Here is a 9,392-nt window from a genome sequence, read left to right as displayed (position 1 = left end):
GAAAAATGGTGAGATGAACAAGATTCAATATGGCATTTAGTACAAACTTGTTGACAGAGAGTCATTTGAAGGCAATCTCCACACAACCAAAAATCAAGAGTGCCTTTATGTAAAAACAAACAAACAAGCAAACTTGAAAAGAGTGACCAATGAGATAAGTTCAGAATGTTGGGGAAAGGGTTGAGTCAGAGCATGTGGAATAGAGATCAAACCAAGAGCAAGTGAGGGGGCTCTGGAAGGCACCTCAGCAGGAAAGAGATGTTTCAGCAGAGTGTGAGCCTGGGAGATCAGTGTATCAGCCTGCAGCAAAGAAGTAAAGGCTATTGGACATTCCTCATCATTTCCGTTTGTGAAATACAAATGTTCTACATTACCTTTTTTTAGGAATAAAAAATCTTCAACACAAAACTAAAACATAGAAACCCATGTTACTGAGTTCATTATCGTATTTGCTCTATCATTTAATGTAGTTTCATGTTTAGATGTTTTATTCTGTTTATCATTCTCTCTAGCACAGTGATAATGTTTATGTTTAATTATACCAATATCTTCTGATGAATCCTTTTTCCCCCTAAAAGTCAATAACCTCCTCATAGAGCTGCTTGTTAAATTCTCTTTTATGTAGGATGAACATTAAATATTGTACAGGGATATTGACCAATTAGTGGCTTATTTTTAATTACCTATATTGACTTTCTTTATAAACTCAGTATTATTCAGGAGGAAGAGATGAAGACTTAATTTGAAGAAGTGAGAGAAAACCCCAGTAAATTTTACAGAGACCCAGATTTGAACTCTATCCAGGAAAACCTTACACTGAAAACAAGCAAACAGGCCAATATATCCATAGAAAAGAAAGTGAAATTAGAGGATTGAAGGATAAATATAAATGTTAGTAATACATACAAAGAGAAAAGTTATTACTTCCTTACTTTTGTTTTCCTTTTTCCATTGATTGATTGGTTTATTGGAGAATAGACATGGATTTTTTTTTTTTTCTTTATGCTGTGCACTTTGTTGAACTGGTCTCAAGTCAGTGTACACGTAAGCCCTTGCTGCCTCCACACCTCAGTCCACTCCCAGGGAGACCAAAAGTCTTCATACATCTCAAATTGGAGGAAAAATTAAGGAGCATGGTGGCTGATCATTCAAAAGAAAAGAAACAAAAAGAACAAGTATTAAGGCAAAGATTTAAAAATATTTGGATTACGTCGTTTACACAAAAGCAATGCTATCATCACTCTCCCGTGTGACTCACACTCGGACTGGCCTTTCTTAGGGAGAAGCGGGCAGCTTTGGGGCAGGCAAGGGATTTCCTGTAACAATGCATCTCACAATATTTGGAATGACAGCTGAAAAAAAAAAAATTATAATCAAAGTCCTCAGCCACATCGCAGAACCTTGGAGATGCTCACTCCAAATGACTGCTGTCACCTTTACCTTTACAGTTTTTAAATCCTGAGTCAAGGGCCAAAACAAACAACAAACCAAATAAAGCCATGCAAGTCTCACCTTGTTTTCTGCCAAAGTTAGGTTTTGTCAAGAAAGGGTATAACCAATTAAATAACAGTCTGCCCAGAAACCTTTGCGGTAGATGATTGAGGGGCAGGACTCCTGCTTGCTGATCCACATCTGCTGGAAGATGGACTGCGAGGCCAGGACGGAGCCACAGATCCACACAGAGTACCCAGGAGTACTAGTGCTCAGGGGCGCAATGATCTTGATCTTCATGGTGCTGGGGGGCCAGGGCGTTGATCTCCTTCTGCATCCTGTCAGGGATGCTTCAGTCCATGGTGGTCCTACCAGACAGCACTGTGTGGCATAGAGGTCCTTGCAGATGGTGACATCACACTTCATGATGGAGTTAAAGGTAGTTTTGTGGATGTCACAGGATTCCAAGTCCAGGAAGGACAGGAAGAAAGGCTGGAAGAGGGCCTGGCAACAGAACCGCTTATTGCAAATGGTGATAACCTATCCGTCAGGCAGCTCATAGCTGTTCTCCAGGGAGGAACTGGAGGCCGCAGTGGCCATCTGCTCCAAGTCCAGGGTGACGCAGCACAGCTTCTCCTTGATGTCACCCACGCTGTCCTGCTCAGTGGTGGTGGTGAAGTTGTAGCCGCATTCTGTGAGTATCTTCATGAGGTAGTCTGTCAGGTCCCTGCCAGCCAGGTCCAGAGGTAGGATGGCATGGGGGAGGGCGTACCCTCCAATGTGGGCACAAGTGAGTGACCCTATCACCAGAGTCCATCACGATGCCAGTGGTATGGCCAGAGGAGTATAGAGACAGCATGGCCTGGATGGCCACGTACATGGCTGAGGTGTTGAAGGTCACAAACACGATCTGGGTCATCTTCTCATGGTTGGCCTTGGGGTTCAGAAGGATATAGATCAGAAGCACAGGGTACTTCTTAGGGGCCACAGGTGGCTCATTGTAGAAGGTGTGGTGCCAGATGTTTTCCATGTTGTCCCAGTAGGTGACAATGCCATACTTCAGGGTCAGAATGTCCCTCTTGCTCTGAGCCTCATTGCCCACATAGGAGTCCTCTGACCCATGTCCACTATTACACCCTGGTGCTGGGGTGCCCCACAGTGGAGGGAAAGATGGTCAGGGGGGCATTGTGGCAGACAAAATCAGCCTTGCCCCATGCTGGAGCCATTGTCTACCACAAGGGCAGTGATAGCGTTATCCATGGTGAGCTGGAGACGGTGTAGACTGGTGGCAGTGGTGGAACAACAAAGGCAAGAGGCCAGTGTTGGTGGGCGGATGTGATCTCGGCAGTGCATTTACTCTTAACAGAAGAAATTGCATTCTGTTTGAGATAATTGTAATAACCATCGGTATTGATGACTTGGCTTCCTTTCATGTACCCTACTCCAGTCCTCATCCTTGTTTGTCACCTTAGGTGTGTCATTCCCCTTCAGGAGGGCATGCGATTCATATTGTACAGTCTGATCATATTAAACACATCCTCACTTCTTGCCTACATTACAAGGAGCTTTGTCTTCCTGCCATAATCACAAGAAAGGGTCCTGCCCGCAGTTCTAACTCTCTCTCTGCCTGACCACCTTGCCTCAGTGCTGCCCTCTGGCCCTGTGGGGTGTGCCGTGTCTCTTGTTTCCAGGGCCCCCTAAATATAATAAAATGTCTCCTTCATGACAGTTATTTCCACTCTGCATGTCTTAAAATACATGATTAATACAAATTCTAGGTACCTTTAAAATTATAATGGTATAAGTAAAGGTTACATTATTCTTGTACGTAGTACTATATAAAGTCCCGTATACATCATACAGTTTGCACATACTCTATGCTTATGAAAAAGTTTGCATCCCATAATGAAAACAAAGGGGTAGGTTTACCTTTATATTTTATTTTATATATTAAATTCAGTGTTGGAGAACCTTTCATTGTGGGAGGAAATAACAGGCAGATATTTTAACTGTCTCCTCAGTCCTCTCTTCCTTTACTTAAGTTGATAAGCCTTCCCTAAATTTAAGCCTTCCCTAAATTTCTCCAAGAAATATCTAGTTCACTTGGCAAAAATTGCCTTAAATTCTCTACATAGCTACTTTTTCTACATCCACCCATACTTTTTACATTAATGTGAGGTGCACCTTGACACAGAGTTCCTCATTCTGCCCAAGACTAAACCTCTACTTTTCCATAATGCTTGACTGTTAGTTAATTCTTTCTCCCTTAGCTTTAAATAGCTCACTGGATGTGTGTATTTATTTTAAGAAACTATATTAAACTTCACGTACATGCAAATTATGTCAAATATATCAGTTTTAAAAATATGTATTTGATGGACACAAAATAATTTTTCATGATGGTTCATTCTGAATTATATTGTTAAGCAATATGAGCATATTTGTTTATATTAATAGAGTTTTCCTGTTTCATCATTTATGAAATGCTTATTTTTGTGTTTTACTCATTTTTGTTTTGTTTTCTTGTTGTTGTTGTTGTTGTTTTCCCTTTTCTGATTTTTTTGTTCCTTTGATAGGTGGGTCTTCATTATATATTTTTGGATACTTGTCCTTTTTTAGTTAATACATAGCAAATAATTTCCCTTAGTTTGCAGCTTGTTTTCCACACTTGTTGTTCCACAGTTCTTAATTTGCAGAGAGAACACAAATCTTTTTAATGATTGGCGCATTTTGTATTTTTTCTCAGAAATTTTCCATACTTTAAATTCATAAAAATATTTATTCTGAGTTCATAAAATATTCGGGGGTTTTTTTCACATGTAAGACAGAAATCCACTTATGTTTGATTTTTGGTGCGATTTAAGAAAATGAACCATTTTTGTGATTTTTTTTTTATTACAAATAATCAATTACATTAGCACCCTTTAGAGATTAAGTCATTCTGATGACACTAATCTTCATCAACACTTTTGTCATATAAAAGTTTTCATATATGCATGAGTCTGTGCCAGGGCTCTATTCTGTTCCATTGATTTATATGCCAGTTCCTTCACCAATATTTCACTTTCTTAACCATAGACTTATAAACTCTTGATGTATTATGGACATGTTCATTCTTCCTTGTTCATCTTTGCAAGAGTGTTAGAATATTTTTATCCAACATATTTTTCATTTATATATATATATATATATATATATATATATATATATATATATTTTTTTTTTTTTTTAATCAGCTTGTGAAGATGTAATATTTTTTAAATCTCTTGAGTTTTCCTACCCACAGACTTCTTAGAATGTCCCTATTTTTACGAAGGCTATTTATATGTTTTATAAAGTTTTATACATTTTTTCATAAAGGGCTATTATGTAATTTTTAAAGTTAATTCAATGTATTTTAAATTTTGATGTTGTCAGAACATCATTTTTAACTTTAATGTCAAAATAATTTGGATTTATTATATATTAGATTAATGTGACAGTCTCAATAAACCCTCTTATTGATTCTAATATTTTTACTAAATAGTTTACTGTGTTTTTACAGAGATAATTTTATCATCTTTGTATAAAGACATTTATTATAACTTTTTTTTGTTATTTGATGAGTAGTATATCTTGTAAAATGTAGGAAATGGAACATATTTGTCTAATTCCTGATTTTAGAATTAATGCTTTTACATTTAAAATTACATTTTTTGTTTGACATATTTTTTTAAAGATTTGTCTTTTATCAGATAAAGAAAAATTCAGCTATGACGTTTGAACTTTTTCAAACTTTTTTTTGCATCTATTGAGCTGTTTTGTGTGTTTTGTTTGTCAAATAATGCATAAATTATATCAATAGATTTTCTAATATTGAAGTAATCTGTGTCTCAGTGCTAAAATCAATTTATCATAATGTGTTGCTTTGTATATATTTCTTCATTTAGCTTGATATAGTATGTTAATAATTTTTGTATTCCATTTTTATGAATCAGAATATATTTTTAAATTCTTTCTGACTTTTTTGCTGCACATGATGTTTATAATAATAATTCATTTTTGAGTATATCAATAGTTTGTTTTTTTACATAACTGCATGATATTGCATTTATAAACACACGATATGGAATCAAAGAACTCAAACTAACCCACACAAACTTGAAACAATCTTGATAAAGAAGAACAAAGTTGAAGGACTTGTACTTTCTGATTTCAAAACTTAAAATAAAACTCAATAATCAAAATAGTGGGGGTACTGCCCTAACAATGAAGATATAATCCAATGGAATTTAATTGAAAGTTCATAAATAAACCCAGACATTTATTGCTAATTGATTTTGAAGAACAACGTCAAGATCATTCAATGAAGAAAAAATACTCTTTCAAGAAATCATAAAGGAACAATTGGATATCTACATGCAAAGGAATGAAATCGGAACACTATCTCACACTGTATGTGAAAAATAACTCAAAGTGGATCAATAATCTAAATATAAAAGGTAATACTGTAAGATCTTAGAAGAAAATATAGGCATAAATCTTATAATTGACAAGACATTCTTAGATATGACACCAAAGCATGAGCAACAAAATAAAAAAATAGATAATTTAATAAGAAATATAAAAATAAATAAATTTTATCAAAATTTAAACTTTTGTGCATCAAAGGACATTATCAAGAAAGTAAAATGGCAACCTACAACATAGGCAAAGAAAGTATTTGTAAATTATATAACATATATGAGATCAGATATTGTGTATCTGATAAGGGATATCCAGAATATAAAAAGAACTCCCACTACTCAATAACAACAACAACAACAACAACAACAACAACAAAATTAAAACCCATCTAATAAAGGACAAAAGACTTGAACAGACTTTTCCCAAAAGAAGATCTTCAAACAGTCATAATGCACATGAAAATATGTTCATCGTTGTTAGTCAGTAGGGAAATTCAAATCAAAACCACAGTGAGGTACCACCACTTTTGATTATTGATGACAATAATAAAAAACTTGAAAAATAATGAGTGCTAGCAAGGATGTGGGAAATTGTAACCCTCATATGTTGCTCGTGGGAAAATCATACAGCTACCGTGGAAAATAGTTTGGTGGTTTCTCAAAAAGTTAAACATAAAATTAGTATATATAACAATTCCACTACCAGTTATATACTTTATAGGAACTCAAGTTCTGTGATCACAAGTACACAATTGAATATGGTACAGAATTGAACACGTACACAAACAATTATTGCACATGTATCAATGCTCGTAGCAACATTATTCACAATAGCCATAAGGTGAAAATAACCCACATTTCCAACAGTGGATGAACAGAGAAACAAAATGTAACACACACACATAAAGAATAGTATTCAGTTATAGAAAGAAAGACATACTGACACCTGCTACAATGTGGATGAACACGAAAATATGCTAAGTGTAAGAAGAGACATACACACACCTGTGATTCTATTTATACTACATATCCAGAAGAGGTAAGTCAATAGATACAAAAAGCAGGTTGATGGTTGCTAGGTAATAGGATAAATAGGAATGTGGGTGACTTTAATGATATGCAGTTTTCTTTTGGGGTGATGAAAATGTTTTGGAACTTGATGTAAGTGGTGGTTGTACAACATTGCGACTGTATCACTGAATTTTAAAATGGTTAATTTTATATTATGAAATTTCACTTCAGTAGAAATAAATTCCAACCCAGTGTTTTTTCAAGTACTTTATTTCTTTCCACATACCGTATTTCCCCAATATAATATAAGACCAGGTCTTATAATAGTTTTTGCTTCCAAAGACACACAAAAAAAGAGCTGATGGTCTGGCTAGGTCTTATTTTCAGGGAAACATGGTAGTTATTTTCCCCCCTCCAGTCAGGGCTAAGATCAGGACACAGACATTTCCTTAACATTTCCCTCAGTATGGTAATTTGTTTTTGCTTCCCTAGACCTCTCATAGTTGATCCTGCTTTACAGTGATTCCAGATTTATATTGATGTTTCCATTTGGACAGGCCTTCAAGTGTTTGCTTGTTCCTCTGCATGGATCCTGTAACAACCTGAGTTTTAGGAAACCAAGCATTATATTTTCCCCTGGCAAAGTGCCAACCTAAGGATTCATCCTTTTTAGGTTTTGACCTTTGAAATTTTCTCTAACTTTTTTGCCACCTCTCCTCTGATATATCTATGTATTTTAAATAGCATTTTAGGTATTTTGTACCAACTTTTGTTGTTGTTGTTGTTGTTGTTTTTCAGTCTCTCTAGGCCTGAAAGATTGCCAAAAATTAAGGGTCATACTGCTTTGGCATTTACTTATTCTTCATCTCTTGATGCTCAAAATGGTTATTTCCAGGGTTGTAATGATTTTTATTGCAAAATATGGATTTATATTACAAAATCCAGTGAACAGTTTTCTCCCCTCTTCTTTTTACATCTTGATATCTGAAGATTTGCCTACTCTTTCTTCATCATCAGGAATTTAACTCTCTCCTAACTTTCCTTCCATTTGCTGAACACTGACTCTTTTCTTATATCTGTGCCTTTTTTATGCATACCATTGATTCTCCACTTTGGCTATACATCATAACCACTTGGGAACATTTGAATAATATAGTTGTGAATACTTAAAATAAGCTTATTACACCAAAATATATGGTGCTATGTCTGTGCATCTTTTTTTTTATATATTTTTAATCTCTAAATTGTTTCTGATAAGCAAATCCTCTATACCATATATCATTTCATTTTGATGATGTTTATTCCCGGGTAATATTTAGCTCTCTATATACTTCAAATGCAATAAGTGTAACACTGAACTCATAAACTTTTAACATTAACTATCATTCTTTCTATATTGTCTGTCTAGTTAATAGCAATACTACCCATTCTGTTATCTAAGAAAATAATTTTGTGGTGTATATACTTATTCTCATATATTAAATGTACATTATGGCAATTATTGGCCATCATGAAACAATGAGTCAATTTCTAAAGAAATGAATTAAAAAATTTTTGAAATTTAAGAATTAGTAATAAAAGAATTCTTCCAGATTAAAGCTACCAAGTTAAATTGACAAAGGAACAGTCAGAAAAGCCAAGTAAAAAACCAATAGTCTATGCCCAGAGATAATTATTGATCATAGAGTGGGATAACTCCAAGCTGTTGAAAAAAAGCCTCATCGATTTGTAAAATTTGTTGTAATTATTTTAGGAATGTGATCTGAAAATTTAAGACTATGATCGAAGAGAGAGGCCAATTCTTCCTACTCAAAAACTCATTCATTAAATGGCACTCGAAGTTCTCAGAATTTAGCTGATTAAAATCATCACCTTGCTTTTTTTTTTTTTTTTAATTTCTATTTTTGTTGTTAGGCTTTCACCACCTTTATGTTGTCTATTATCATATGGATTTCAGAGTTTAAATCCCTGAGCAGGGAATAGTGTATCAGGAGGCGAGGCAGCAATGTATTCGACAGATTCATTGTTTCCCTATGGGACATCTTTGTAGATTTGGAAGTTTATGATAAAGAATAGAATTTGGTTGAACCAGACTTAGAAGTGATAAAATGTTTCTGTGGACTCTCATAGTGATGGTAAAGATAGAGAGAACAGGTACAGGGGACATGGGATTTATATCTTTTTACTTTCAGTCGTCTGGGTAGTTGTTGACCAGCTTCTAGCTTAGTGAGGTGCATCTCATCTGGATAGTAATTCCTGGTCAACCTCTTCTGGGTATAAATGCTTGGAACCCCACAGTGTCTTTCTGGGCCTTTGGGCATCATCAGAATTCCCCACCTGTTCCAGATGCTTAGGAGTTGACAACTGTGAGAGATCACAGGTACATGGAAGACTAACTACAAAGCAATCTATTAGCCTTAAGATTGTGTTTCTGTGTGTAGAAGCACAGTAAGAATTATATTGCCCAAAGTGTAGCCTTTGTGCTAAGTCACATGTTTTAACTCA

At 35.1% G+C, this 9,392-nt stretch overlaps 1 pseudogene; it reads right to left on the bottom strand.

Annotated features, from left to right (window-relative positions):
* Positions 1–1,539: 1,539 nt before the first annotated feature.
* On the bottom strand, positions 1,540–2,574 carry LOC109454885 (actin, cytoplasmic 2 pseudogene; annotated as a pseudogene).
* Positions 2,575–9,392: the final 6,818 nt, after the last annotated feature.

Source organism: Rhinolophus sinicus, chromosome 2 (genome assembly GCF_057876585.1).
Source record: "Rhinolophus sinicus isolate RSI-liver-muscle chromosome 2, RSI-T2T, whole genome shotgun sequence".
Lineage (NCBI taxonomy): Eukaryota > Metazoa > Chordata > Mammalia > Chiroptera > Rhinolophidae > Rhinolophus > Rhinolophus sinicus.
This window is presented reverse-complemented; position numbering and strand designations above follow the sequence as displayed.